The following is a 15763-nucleotide window of genomic DNA, read 5'->3' as shown; positions in this document are numbered from 1 at the left end:
TTCAGAACTAGGTTTATCTGGTGGCAAAGCCAGCTCACTTTTGCCTGCGTCTGGCTGCATTCCACACCCCTTTATCACTTTGCTCAATTATTAGTAGTAGATGAATGGTGGAAATAAGTGGGAGGGAAGCAGGCCATCCTACATATGCTCCAGCAGCCAACTTCTGTAATCTGCAGTGTTTTCTCTATGGTAGAAATACAGAGAAAAATGAAACTTTGCATTCTGCTGAAGAAGGCCCAAGACGTGTTCTCTCAAATCACTCAAATAAGAGAAATGGAATTCCCCATGTGGTGCAATCAATCAGGATTCAATTTTTCAGGGTTCCAACAACCTATGGTATAAGGTACTGATCAAGCAGTAGACAGTATAATATCTACGTTTTCTGCAAAAACAAATGCTTTAAGATTTTTTTTAGATTTTATTTATTTATTCATGAAAGACACACACACACAGAGAGAGAGAGAGAGAGAGAGAGAGAGAGAGAGGCAGACACACAGGCGGAGGGAGAAGCAGGTGCCATGTAGGAAGCCCAACGTGGGACTCGATCCCGGGTCTCCAGGATCACACCTTGAGCCAAAGGCAGATGCCCAACAGCTGAGCCACTCAGGTGTCCCAATGCTTTAAGATTTATTTCACAGGTCCCCTTCCCACAAAATCAGGGTATGAATACATGGAGGGAGAAGCAGATTGAGGGAGAGGGGAGGAAATTAACAAAGAAATGACAAGGCAATTTGTAGAGCTAGAGGGCAGTGATCATTACAGGGAGTCAAGCAGATTAATTATTTTATGGGACACCTGGGTGGCTCAGTGGATTAAGTATCTGCCTTCAGCTCAGGTCATGATCTCAGGGTCTGGGAATGGAGCCCCTCACCAGGGTCCCTGTTCTGTGGGAAGCCTGCTTCTCCCTCTTCCTCTGTTGCTCCTCCTGCTTGGGCTCTCTCTCTCTGTCAAGTAAATAAATTAAATCTTTAAAAAAACTATTTTATGATTAATCACTAATGTGACCTCTTTTGCCTTTTGTAACAATATGAACCTTAACCACAATAACTAATCTAGAAGGAAGCATAATGATTATTCATCTTTACCCTCATTTTAGAGGTGAAAACAGGCTTAGAACCTCATCCAAGTAGCATGGCTACTTAGGTATAGGCCAAATGGGGGTGGGGGAGAGTGCAGAATGGGAATCATAACTCCAAATTCTGCTACACTACCTACTGTCTCCTTTGTACTTTATTTCCATCTGATGAGAAGAAAAGGCTCGCTGCTCACTTGGACCTTGGTCCTGAACATTTTCTAGAAATGGATGCCACTAACACTCATTCACCAGTTATAGTCCATAGCATGCTGGCCAATCAGCCTCTGAAGTATCGAAAGAGCCAGGGCCAGGCCCTGTGCTGGATTTCTCCATTACCTTTGAGAAGGGAGGAGTCATAAGGCTGAGAATACTGGGCCCAAATAATGAAAGTAGTCTATGACCCATGAGCAAACTCAGTTAAATCTCCCAAGATCTCAAGCACCTCTTCACAGTGTACTAGGGAAGCTTGGGTAGAGTTGGATCCCAAGCTCTTGGCACATCACAGGTTCATCATTAGCCTTTTAGCCATACATTATGAATGAAGAAGAGTGGGGTTTTGTTTGTTTTTTAGCTGACATGTACAAGGTGAATATTCTCTCAAGACAATCCTGTGAATTTCTTCATACTGTAAAATCTAATAATTGGTGACAAGAGATTCATTCCTGAAACAATGATTTTCTAATTTGGCTTTGTAGTAGCTGCTTTGTTACCAATAATGTAACACATTGTAAATAACAAAATGCTGCTTACTCAGATTTTCATCAAGAAATTTCTTTATACAAAAAAAAAAGAAATTTCTTTATACAGAATATAAGAAATACAATATCTCCATATTGTATGCCCCTGTCTCCTCCCTGAAAAACTAACCTAACATACTGCATTGTCTCTGGGAGGCCAGTACCTTATTCACTAGGCTACTGGGGTTCTTGGATTGTCTCTAAACTAGACGTTTGAAGAAAATACTAATAGTCGGTACATATTGCATATGTAAAGTAGCAGGAAAGAATTGGTTCACAATCCAGGTGATCAAGAAGAACTGCATTTGTTCACTTCCCTTAAAATGTGCCTATTCCCCTTTTCTGGTAGAAAGTTCCAAACCATCATTTTGGGTTCCTTGCACCTGGGAATGGATGGCACAGAGTGAAGAGGTTTTCCAAGCCTAAAACTTTGGGGAAGCTCCACTAATAAAGGTGCCAACCCATGCTGGGCCACCCACTGCCCCAGACCACATGAGGTCTTCCTGTAAACAGCCAACTCTGGTTTCTGTGCCCTGCCCTATGGTAAGAATCTATGGGAATACTGGGACCTGGGGATGGACCATCAAATCATGTCTTTTTGGCTTTTGCCAGTTCTCCAAAGAGAAAGTTTCCAAAGGGTAGGAAACATTTCTTATTTCAGGGACCCATAGAGCTTTGTGTCTTTCCAAGACCCAAAGAATCTCTTCTCTTGGCCTCATTGTTTGTCAAAGGCACACTCTCTCTCTGTTTCCCTAGGATGAGCCACAGTTTCTGAGGCAAGACAATGAATGAGCAGGGAGGGAAAGTTAGAGGCAGGAAAAGCAAAATTTATACTATAATAAATCATTCTCCCATAATAATATAATGCTTGTAAGTTGGTATTTCTCCTTTAGAGAATTTTTAAAAATTCCATGGAAGGAAATGAAGAGTGAAAATGTTTTATTTTTTATTTGAAAAACAGATGCATGGGTATATGTGATACACACACACACACACACACACATATATATATACACACACAAATATAAAATGTATATTTATATATAAAATGCATATACATACTGATTGCAAGTATACACACATGGTATATATACACAGAGGCTATATTCATTTATATTTATATATAATGTATACATATTTGTGTATATATTTATAAAAAATAGTTATGTATTAGTATCCATTATCAGGTAATAAGTCCCTGCCAAGGTATCAGAATTTATTTTTGTCTTTTCAATATCATCTTGAATTCTATCATGTGTAAAATAAAGAATTAATAACATTTGAGACCATCATTCTTTTTTTTTTTGAGACCATTATTCTTCTCACCACCTCAGCTATCATTTATTTTTCTTTTAAATTTTGACTAATTATAATTTTTATGTATGCATGCATGTGTTTTATTTATTTTAAGAATTTGGGATCCCTGGGTGGCGCAATGGTTTGGTGCCTGCCTTTGGCCCAGGGCATGATCCTGGAGACCTGGGAACGAATCCCACGTCGGGCTCCTGATGCATGGAGCCTGCTTCTCCCTCTGCCTATGTCTCTGCCTCTCTCTCTCTCTCTCCCTCTGTGTGACTATCATAAATAAATAAAAATTAAAATAAAATAAAATAAAATAAAAATTTCTGTCAGCGTAAAAACTTGGCTTTGACAGAAAGGCCAGCCAGACACATGTGATGCCTCCCTTAGTGGAGAGGAATGCACTGGGCTTGTTGGAGGTCTATGATATGGAAGGCATGGTTCTAACGTGGGGGAGCTGTGTCTATCTGTCAGGTTAGATGGACAGACTCTTGAGAAGAGAATAGAAAAATAAGTACAACCAATGGTTGAGGAAAAAGGTATAAGCCAGAGTGGGTATTAGAGGAAATAGAAAAAGTGTGAAAGGCCAACGGGGTTGAGACACACAAGTTTGTTAGAGAAGCCAGAAGTAGAGTTGCATTATGTGAACCAGAAGTTTTGAATATCCCAGAGAGTATGTCTTTGGAAACCCAGAGGTCTGTCTCAAAGGCTTTGGCTGAGTAACCATGGAAAGTATTTTATTAAAACGCATCTTCCTCAGAGAAACCAAGATGGAAGACTCACCTGCTACCATCTGGCAATCAGAGAACCAGAATGTCCCTTGGGAAAGAGCAAGAAGCACTTGGACTTCTGATCCAGTGACCTGAGCAAACCATTGCTTTCAGAAGCAGTGGTCAAAGGAGTGCAGCATAAGTAGAAAGCTCTAAAGTCACAACTGGAAGGAGCCTCCGATTATCTGGCCTGATCCTCTGACTTTATCCAGGAAGGGAAACTGAGGCTCTAACAGGGGAAGTGAGGTGGTCAAGGGCATGTGCTTCATTAACAGTGAGCTAAGACCAGAACCCAGATGAAAATGCCTCTCCTGATCCCCTTGAACAGTGTTTTTGACAAGGATTCCCTGGCTTTTGTCTAAAGGATAGTGAAGTCATTTTTTGGATTGAGGGGATTGGCGGGGGGGACGCTTACTACTTATGCAAGTGACAGCACTTAAGGACTCTGGTTTTCTGGAGGTTTATCATGCTTGGAAAGTAAAAACAAATAAAAGTAATCAATCATTGCCTAGATTATCTAAGTGACTCGGGGTGGGGTGGGGGAGTTAAAAGAGCAAGCAGGATTGTGCTTAATTCACGTCATACTCTCCAAAATGCTTCTTGGTGTTTTCTGGAATCTCTTAATGTTGTCTCTTGCTTTGGAGGAAAGTCAAGACTTTTTTTTTTTTTTTCTCAAGATTGATTCTCTGTCAGACTTCATTAAACTGTATATTGAATTGCATTTCTGAATCCTCTGAGTTCTACTTTAAGGAGATTCCTATTGTAAAATCACTTCTTTTAAAAATAATTTTCTGAACCCTGACATTTTCACTCAGAGTACAGGTTTGAGAATAAATGACTGGACCTTGGTATAAACTTATTTTTTCCACTGTGGGTATAAATATAACATTGGAAAATCGCCAGTTAGGGTAAATAATTAGAGATAATTAAATAGGATTTCAGCATAAATATGCACCATATGATGTGCCTTAAAATTCCCTGATATGCTATCTGTCAATTTGGTAGATTTGCTCTTCACAAAAATTGTCTGTTCTTCATAGGTTAGTAGAAGCCAGTGGCCCTTTCCATTATTATAGCAGCTGTAATTTCCTGCAAATTAAGACACTGTTTGGTTCTGTAGAAATGAGGAAGCATTATTAACTCTGAAGCCCCAATAGATCCGGGCAATACTAACAAATCTAGAGTTATTCTGATACAATTTATTAAATCTGAAAAGCCTGATAACATCTTTGGATTCTGCAAACCAACACAGAGTTCTTGAGATATTTCAGTACATTCTCCCTGCCAGCTTAGAGCGTAGTTTGGAAAAAATAAAGGTTCTGAGGAGAATGAAATGGAGAAATGGGAAGAGCCTACTAATTTAAATCCACATGTAAAAGAATTACTCACCAACGTTCCAAGTTCTTGGAACAAGTTTTTCTTGGCCCAGAGAGCAGTAGTAGTTCAGCACCAGCTGGGCAATCATGGACATGCCAGCTACTTAACCTTGCTGTGCTTTAGTTCCTCACTTTGAGAAGAGGGATTAATGAAAGAACTTCCTTCACACAAGGTTCTTGGGGTTAGATGAGTCAGAACTGGTAAAGCACCTGGAACGAAACCTGTTCTGCAGGAGACATCAGTCAATGCTGGTTCTAAGCCAGGACAGGACCCTACCTGACCTCGTAACCTTTGACGTGTTCTGGTGATCTCTCCAACAGCCAGGTACCTTACTGCCTGGAAGTCATCGTCAGCCAGTGCCTTCCTTTAAGAGCTCAGTTTTGTTCTCTCTAAACTAATTGGCTGAGAACATCACCAATTTCTCAAATGTCTAATGGTAGTTAAACTAGTGGCCATGATCAGCATTTCCTTTAAGTTTTTATTTAAATTCCAGCTGGTTAATGCACAGTGGAATATTAGTTTCAGGTGTACACATAGTGATTCAACACTACCACACATCACCCACTGCTTATCACAATTGCCCTCAATCTCCATCACCTACTTAACCCATCCCCCCGACCCCACCCCCCACCTTTGGTAATAACCATAAATTTTCTATAGTTAAGAGTCTGTTTCTTGGTTTGCCTCACCTTTTTCCCCTCCTTTTGCTTGTTTTGTTTCTTAAACTCCATAATACAAGTGAAATCATATGGTATTTGTCTTTCTCTGACCTATTTCGCTTAGTGTAATACTCCCAACTCCAAACAAGTCATTGCAAATGGCAAGATTTCATTCTCTCATCTGACTGGATAATATTCCAGTGTGCATGTGTGTATCATCTCTTCTTTATCCATTCATCAGTTTATGGACACTTAGGCTGTTTCCCTAATTTGGCTATTGAAGATAATGCTGCTACAAACATCAGGGTGCGTGTATCCCTTGGAATTAGTATCTTTGTATTCTTTGGGTAAATACTTAGTAGTGTAATTGCTAGGTCATAGGGTATTTCTATTTTTAACTTTTTGAGAAACTTCCATATTGTGTTTTACAGTGACTGTACCAGTTCACATCCCTACCAACAAGGCAAGAGAGTTCCCCTTTCTCCACATCATCAGCAACTCCTGTTGTTTCTTGTATTGTTAATTTTAGCCTTTCTTATAGGTGTGAGGTCATAGCATAGTTTTGATTTGTATTTCCCTGTTAAGTGATGTTGAACATGTTTTCATGTGTCTTGGCTATCTGTATGTCTTCTTTAGAAAAATGTCTATTCATAACTTCTGTTCATTTTTAAAATTGGATTGTTTCTTTGGGTGTTGAGTTGGGTAAGTCCCTTTGTTTGGATCCTAACCCTTTATTGGATATGTTGTTTCCAAATAACTTATCCCATTCTACTGATTGCCTTCTTGTTTTGTTGATCATTTCCTTCCCTGTGGAGAAGACTTTTATTCTGATGGAGTCCCAATAGCTTATTTTTGCTTTTATTTCCTTTGCTTCAGAAGACCCATCTAGAAAGAAGTTATTATGCGCAATGTCAAAAAGGTTACTGCCTGTGTTTTCCAGGATTTTTATGGTTTCAGGTCTCACTTTTAGGTCTTCAATCCTTTTTTTTTTTTTTAAAGGAAAACTGTGAGGTTTATTTTCATTAAATCTTAAATTAACAAAGAATTAGTTAAAGAATTTTTAAGAGAAATGATGGCATGTATTAGATAACACATCAGTTCACTATTTTTTTTTTCAGTGGCATTAATGGCATGTTTATTTTCTTGAACAAAACTTGTGTGTCAAGGACTTTTAAAGATTTCACTATATAACTAGTTGATGGATGGTGAATATGTCATTTCTTCTTGTTTTTTGCAGCATAGTTCTCCAGGTGTTTGATTATGCATTTTTTTAATTTAAGAAGCAGTGCTAAGCTAAAATGGACACAGCAAGACCAAGATTTAATAATTATATTTTTTCCAGCTGTGTGTATTACCAGACCTATAATTCTGAGTCATCTACATTATTCCTAATCAAGGAAACACCTATGATTCAAGCCCATTAAAAGTGGTCAAAATAATATTTTGAGATAAGGAGATGACATTTTGAAATGCTCATCGATTCCTATAACATCTCAGAACCTGGGGATAATTTGTAAATAAGTAGAGGCAGGTGATAGGTAGGTAGGTAGGTAGGTGGAGTGATAAGTAAAGAGGTCCTTGCATTGTATGTAAAATGTTACATATGAAAGCTATCATTTCTAAATTTCTAAATAATCAGTTTTATTAGACAAAATGTGCCACTTTAAAATTACTTTAAGTCTGTAAAATAGTAGTTTCCAGTATTTATTAATTACCATCTAATTAAAGGATGTGCTAAATAGCTTGAAAGGTCATCTCACAAATTTTCTCTTAAAAAGATCAGCTTTTTTTTAAAAAAAAGATCAGCTTTATTGAGGTATTGATATACAAAAACTATATATATATTTAATGTGCACAACTTGATGATTTTGGGTTTCTTGACTTCTTATAGTATGTTGTAGACATTTGGTTTTTTAGTTTAGATACTCTAGCCATTTTTATGTACCAAGTCTTCTTTGGCATTTTTACCTTAGAAGGCAGAATAAAATTATTCAGTTTCTGTGATTATTCTGGAAGACACAAACCCTGCATTTGGGCCCTACTGTTGACACTGTCATCTCAAATATTTCTGCCTTTCCCAATACAAGGTTAAAAAAATGATTAGTTAAAAAGGAAAGTTTGCCAGAAACTTAGTCCTTTTTGAATTTATTTCTGTGTTTGGTGTAAGAAAGTGGTCCAGTTTCATTCTTTTGCATGTTCTGGTCCAGTTTTTCTGACACCACTTGTTGAAGAGACCATCTTTTTTCCCTTTGGGTGTTCTTTCCTGTTTATCAAAGACTAATTGACTGTATAGTTGTGTGTTCATTTCTGGGTTTTCTATTCCGTTCTGTTGGTCAATTTGTCTAGTTTTGTGCCAGTGCCATACTGTTTTGATCACAGCTTTGTAATATATCTTGAAGTGTGAAGTTCTGATTCCTCCAGGTTTGATATTCTTTTTCATGGTTGCTCTGGCCATTCAGAGTCTTTTGTCATTCCACATAAATTTTAGAATTGTTTGTTCTAGTTCTCTGAAAAATGCTGCTGATATTTTGATAGGGATTACATTGAATGTGTATATTGCTTTGGGCAGTATAGACATTTTAACAATATTTATTCTTCTAATCCATGAACATGGAATGTCTTTCCTTTTTTGTGTGTGTCATCTTGAATTTCTTTTTTTTTTTTTCATCTTGAATTTCTTTATCACTGTTTCATAGTTTTCAGAGTACAGGCCTTTCACCTCTTTGGTTAGGTTTACACCTAGTTATCTTACTGTTTCTGGTATAATTGTAAATGGGATTGATTCCGTAATTTCTTTTTGTGCTGCTTCATCATTGGTGTATAGAAATGCAAAAGATTTCTGAATGTTGATTTGGCATCCTGCAACTGTATTGAATTTATTTATCATTTCTAACAGTTTTTTGGTGGAGTCTTTAGTGTTTTCTATATAGAGTATCATACCATCTGCAAATAGTGAAAGTTTTACTTCTTCCTTCACAATTTGGAGGTCTTTATTGTTGTTGTCTAATTGCTGTGGCTAGGACTTCCTGTGCTATGTTAAATAACACTGGTGAGGGTGGACATCCCTGTCTACACATTCTTTTCAAGTGCTCATGGAACATTCTTCAGAATAGATCACAAATCAGGCCTGTAAACAAGTACCAATAATTGAAATCATACCGTACATGTTTTCTGATCTGAAAATTATGAAACCAGAGGTCAACCACAAGAAAATATTTGGAAAGACCACAAATATATACAAGTGAACAAAATGCTACCAAAAAATGAATGGGCCAACCAGGAAGTCATGGAAGAATACAAACAAACATAGAAACAAGTGAAAATGAAAATACCACAATCCAAAACCTTGAGGATGCAGCAAAAGAAGTCCTAAGAAGGAAGTATATAGTAACACAGCCCTACATCAAGAAATAGGAAAAATCTCAAACAACTTTGCCTTTCACTTAAAGGAGCCAAAAAAAGAACAACAAATCCTAAATCCAGTAGAAGAAAGGAAATAATAATTATTAGAGCAGAAATAAATGAAAAATTAAAAAATAGAACAGGTCGATGAAACAAGGAGTTATTTCTTTCAAAAAAATTAATAAAATTGATAAAACTCTAATCTGACTTACCAAAAGGAAAAAAGAAAGGATCCACATAAATAAAATCATTCATTTGGGGAATATAAAAAATAGTGAAAGGGAATAAAGGGGAAAGGAGAAAAAATGAGTGGGAAATATCAGAAAGGGAGACAGAACATGAGAGACTCCTAACTCTGGTGGAAATGAACTAGGAGTGGTGGAAGGGGAGGTGGGCGGGGGGTGGGGGTGACGGGCACTGAGCGGGGGCAATTGATGGGATGAGCACTGGGTGTTATGTTATATGCTGGCAAATTGAACACCAATAAAAAATAAATTTATAAAAAATAAAATGCTAATGCAAAAATAAATAAATAAATAAATAAATAAATAAAAAATCACAAATGAAAAAGGAGAAATAACAACCAACACCACAGAAATAGAATATTGTGAAAAATTATATGCCAACAAATTGAAAATGTGGAAGAAATGGATAAATTCCTAGAAACACAAAAACTACCAGAATGGAAACAAGAAGAAATAGAAACCTTGGACAGACTGATAACCAGCAAAGAAATTGAATCAGTAATAGAAAAACCCTCTCAAAACCATAAAAAATCCAGGACCAGAGGGTTTCACAGAGGAATTCTACCAAATGTTTAAAGAAGAGTTAATACCTATTTTGTAGAATGCAAAAGGAAAGAAAACTCCCAAATTCATTCTGTGAGGCCAGCCTTACTCTCATACCAAAAAAAGGAGAGCTACAGGCCAATATCACTGATGAAAAATTCCCAATAAAATACTAGCAAACCAAATCCAACAATACATTTTAAAAATCATTCACTACAATCAAGTGGAATTTATTCCTGGGTTGCAAGGGTGGTTTAATATTCGCAAATCAACCAGTGTGATCCATCACATCAATAGAAAAAGAATGAGAACCATATGGGAGAGAGAAGCCATAAAAAATTATTGACTATAGGAAACAAACGGAGGGTTGCAGGAAGGAAGGTAGGTGGGGGATGGGGTAACTGGGCATGGGCATGTAGGAGGGCACTTGATGGAATGAGCATTGGGTATTATATGTAGCTGATGAATTTCTAAATTCTACCTCTGAAACTAATAATATATTGTCATCAAATTGAATTTAGGTAATATTTTTAAGAAAGAACCATAAGATCATTTCATTAGAGGCAGAAAAAGCATTTGACAAAGTACAACATCATTCATGATAAAAACCCTCCACAAAGTGGGTTTAGAAGGAACATATCTCAATAAGACTATATATGAAAAACCCACAATTAATGTCATCCTCAATGGGGAAAAACAGCTTTACCATTATGGTGAGGGACCAGTATTTTTTTTATTTAAATGGATTGAAACAGATTCCAATAGGAAATATCAGAGCACATCACGTGTACTGAGTATTATTTTGAGATGATTTTGTTTATATATATTTTTGAGGGTGGTGCTATATTGAAAATGTTTTTTTACTGGTCATGTTCAAAATGTGGAAGTTCCTGGATTGTATGGCATATCAAGTTTCCTTTCCTTGTGAGTGGTTTAATATTCCATTGAGAAGCAAAAATAGTGGGCAGTGGAGGGCGGTGGAGATGGAGACGGAATACTGTGCCGGGCCTGGCCTTTCCTCACTGAATTAATCCATCTTTCATCATCTGATACAAGAAAAGGTGAAGTAATGAATATAAAGTATATATTATAAAATGCACATTTTATTATGATTAGGATCATACTGTGATTCTGAGCAGGTGAATGTCTTGCCTTATGACCCTTCTTCCTGCATAACCTGTTTCCTTTACTCCATGCCTTTCCTCCTGTCAATCCCTCTGCATGAAGCACCTGTTTTACTATCTTATTCATCCTTTAAAACTTAACTCAGGCACTCTCTCCCCCTAGCAGAGGCTCTCTAAACTCCTGATTGAATTTCTATGTACTTTGCCTTCCCAAATGTATATCTCTCCTTTTATTCACCTCATTTCAAAATAAAAATCTAGGCATATGTCAGACACCCTAGTAGGCCACCACATTCTGAAATTCATCCCATGCAAATAGTTTCTAATGGCCCAACGCCTGCATATACTAGGTACTCATAAATATTTCCTGGGTTAACTCAACTAATTCTTGCTTTTGCTTCCACCACTTTCTCTATTTCATTCTTGTTCTCCTACACACCTTCTGGACATAGTCATTTGTTTTCTCCACCTCTTATCCCATTTTTAGCTTGAATATGACATAAATAATAGTCAATTGGGCAGCAACAATTACCTCTTGGTTTCTTTTATCGTAGCATCTTCTGGAGTGGTTACGATAAAAGTGTATGCAAAAAATGTGAAGCAGTAACTGTCAGATGAAAAAGGTGATGACGTCAAGCTATGCACACATTGTGACGTTGAGCTAGGAGACCATACACAAATATAGAGGGGTACAAGAAATGGGGAAGCTGGTGGCACAAAGCTGACAAGGCAAAAGATAGTCTGGTCCATCCCTCTGCGCCTTTTCCTCATCTGCATATAGCCCCATGGAAAGACACAGAGTATTGGACTCACTGTGGCACCTCGGTCATGCTTCTCTTTCTGCACATACAGAAAGGGAGGCCCCAGCAGTCTGATGACCCTTAGTAATTACCCAGCCATCCTGACTCGGGTGCTTCTGATTCCTGATTCAATGTATAAATAATTCACAAAGCAATTTCCAGGCTACCATGATAGTGTGACATGGAAATCAATAAAGTCTTGGCATAAGGACAGATGATTTTGCAAACTCTGAGTCTCATCAGATGGTTACATCACTCTCTGGCTGTTGAACGTTTCCTCTCATCACTGTCAAGATGCTGGGTTGATTTATCAGGAAAAAGAGATAGCAGTCACCAGCTCACTGCTGTTAACTGATTATTGTGAGAAAACAGGTTACAAAAACATCTGGTTTGTCCCCTTGCAATTTACCTGTTTATTCATGCATGGACTTTTGTTCTAGGGGGTAACTCAAGCATATACTACTCAGTTCTAGTAATTTTTTTTTCAGTTCTAGTAATTTGAAAATTGCTCCTGCTGAGATTTCAACAAGTTGTTTTCCTTCTAGGGTTTAATCAGGACTTGTCTTTCACAGAATTAAGTGGCTTCCATGGTATCAGATACACTGTAAACAATTTTCTGTGTTATACCTTCAGGGTAGGTTCAGTATGTTTTTATTTATTTTATTTTTTTAAGATTTTATTTATTTATTCATGAGAGACACAGAGAGAGAGAGAGAGAGAGGCAGAGATACACGCAGAGGGAGAAGCAGGCTCCACTCAGGGAGCCTGATGTGGGACTCGATCCCTCTGCACCAAAGGCAGGTGCTAAACCGCTGAGCCACCCAGGGATCCCCAGTTCAGTATGTTTTTAAAAGCTCCAAGTCACCCAATTTTTTATTTAGCATCTATTACCACTTACAACTCTCCAAAAGGTGTAATAATAATAATAATAATAATAATAATAATGGTACCTTGTAGTTCCTTTCCTCTTGAATAAAACTTCACTTGTCTTATAGAGGACATAACCTGAAAGAAAATGCCCTGCTGTCATTCAACTGAAGTCCTATCTGGACCCTTTCATGTGCCAGTTGCAAAGTATTTTCACACGTTATCTCACTTAATCCTCATAATTTAATGATGACCCCTTGTGAGTATAGCAGTATTTCCAGTGGACAGAGGAATGAACATTGTCTTAGAGATAATGCAAATTCTTAAGCAGGGCATTTAGAAAGAGGCGGGGCCGATGCCTAATCCCTTTGACCTAACTCCAGTGCCCTTTGTATTGTCTTGTAACCTGTGGCACACATGTGGTCTCTCCAAAAGGCAGAATCAGGTTCTTCCATGTTAAGAGAATTCCAATTTTGTTTTCTATTTAAAGTATGCAGCTCTGGGAAAGAAATCATGATTCGTTGGAGAGAAGAACAGCAGCCATGTCGTCTTTGCTAGTGATGACTCTAGGAGTAGATGTAGAAGCCCAACTCAGTCCACCGCAGCGTAACTGGAGGTCCTTAGGGGCCTTTTAGAGTGTTCTCACATGAAAGGAACACAACGAGAAAAACTTTTTTTCCCTACCTCCCTTCTTGGTTCCCATCACTGACATTGTCACATGAGATTTGAAGCAATGGATGACGACCCCTTTGTTACCATGTGGGCAGACATTTCTGGTATAAAGAGGATAGTTTCTGAAAAGATGGAAAGCTCCTCGGACCATGGTAACAGTGAGTTTCCAAGCCAACCTCATCTACTTCTGGACTTCTTGTTAAGTAAACAAACATGTTTGTTTAAATCGTCTTCATCAGATTTTCAGTTATTTGCACCTGACTGGATCCTAACATACACAGCTGTCGTTCATTTGCAGTTTGGGAGACACTAATGAATAAGATGTTCAAAATGCTCAAGGCTTAGTCCACCACTCCCAGCTCCATCAGGTGCTTTAACTTACCCTGAAGATCTATATCAGCCCTGTTTTGGAATAACAGCTGCCCAAAATAAAATAAAATAAAATAAAATAAAATAAAATAAAATAATATATAAAATAAATAAAATAAAAAACACTCTATGCCTAGAGTTGTCTCAGTTGCCCAGGAACCTTTCTTTGTTCAACTCTGCCTGCTCGGTCCTACCCTTTCCTGCACATTTATCTTCTCCAGATTTGTTTTCGTTTTATCTTACATTTTTTTTTAAAGATTTTATTTATTGATTCACGAGAGACACACACACAGAGGCAGAGACACAGGCAGAGGGAGAAGCAGGCTCCATGCAGGGAGCCCGACATGGGACTGGATCCCAGGTCTCCAGGATCATGCCCTGGGCCGAAGGCAAGCGCTAAACTGCTGAGCCACCCAGGGATCCTTTATCTTAGATTTTTTTATCTGCTCCCCTCGCACACCTTGCTAGCTTTTGCCTCCTTCTGATTCTTGACTGTTTACATTCTAAACCTTAATTTTGATCTGAGCTCTGACATTTGTATCCATTTGATTATAGTTTGGGACTTTGGTTGTGATTACTTGGAGTGTGAGTCATTGTTTTGTTTCGGATCCTTATAGGAGAAAAGAGCTGACACTGATTGAGCATCTAGTATGTATGTACTAAGTATCCTGATTAGGAGTTTGTCGTATTTAATTCATAATAACTATTTCACAGACATCTTAGCTCTGTTTTTCATTAGTAAAAATTTCAGAGTATATGTGAACTACCCAGGATGAAAGCTCTAGAAGTAATATATCCAGGAGTCTAACCAGCTGAGTTGGACTCCAAAGTCCATGTCTTCTGACTTATACCAAGACACAGTAAATGACAAATTCTTCAAACTTTATCTTCCCAAATCTTTCCTTGGTTGGTTCAACCTAGACCGCACTGTTCTGGCTTCTAAATTCTTTCTGAATCTAATATTAGAAAAGCACAGAAAAGTGATAAATGTGTGTCACATATTATCCTCTCTATGAAATGTCTTAGGTCCTTTGTGTCATATTCAGGCAGGTCCATTTAATTTCATTTAATTAGTACGCACTAGTGAAGAGAAGTAGTAAATCTTTTAGCTAAGTCACTCGGTTGAGAGTCACTACTTGATTTTGGTATTAGCTCTTTGTTTAAAAAAGTACCAACAAGATTTACCTTACTAAAGTTGTCATCTATGTGTTTCTTGGATATACAGGTCTACTTTGTGAAATATTTGGTCTAAGTGTGACATAATTTGTAATATACATTTGTTTGATGATACTTATCACACTTTTATATATTAATAAAAATTTATCAGTAACCCAAATTCCCATAATAAAGTTTTGACTAAATAAGTTATCATCCTATACCTTTTATAAATATTTTTTTATTTTTGTTTTTATATTTTTAAGATTTTATTTATTTATTCATGAAAGACATAGAGAGGGGTGGGGGGGAGCAGAGACACAGGCAGAGGGAGAAGCAGGCTCCATACAAGGAGCCCGATGTGGGACTCAATCCCGGGACTCCAGGATCAGGCCCTGGGCTGAAGGCAGCGCTAAACTGCTGAGCCACCCAGGCTGCCCTATAAATATTTTTTAGATAACAAGTTATCACATAGTATAGCAAAATTAAACATTGAATGTTAAAGTTCTAAGTTACATGCACTAAAGAGCTTTATATTCATAATGAATATACATGTTTATGTGCATAGAATAAAAGACTACATGGAAATACTACCAGAATGTTTTCTGTAATAAGATGCTGTTCAGCACAGCTCTTGGTGAATCTAGCTGCCTTACAAGATGCTGTTTA

The sequence above is a fragment of the Canis lupus genome, chromosome 22 (genome assembly GCF_003254725.2).
Source record: "Canis lupus dingo isolate Sandy chromosome 22, ASM325472v2, whole genome shotgun sequence".
In the NCBI taxonomy this organism is placed as follows: domain Eukaryota; kingdom Metazoa; phylum Chordata; class Mammalia; order Carnivora; family Canidae; genus Canis; species Canis lupus.
The sequence above is the reverse complement of the archived record's forward strand: the minus strand, read 5'-3'. Positions refer to the sequence as shown.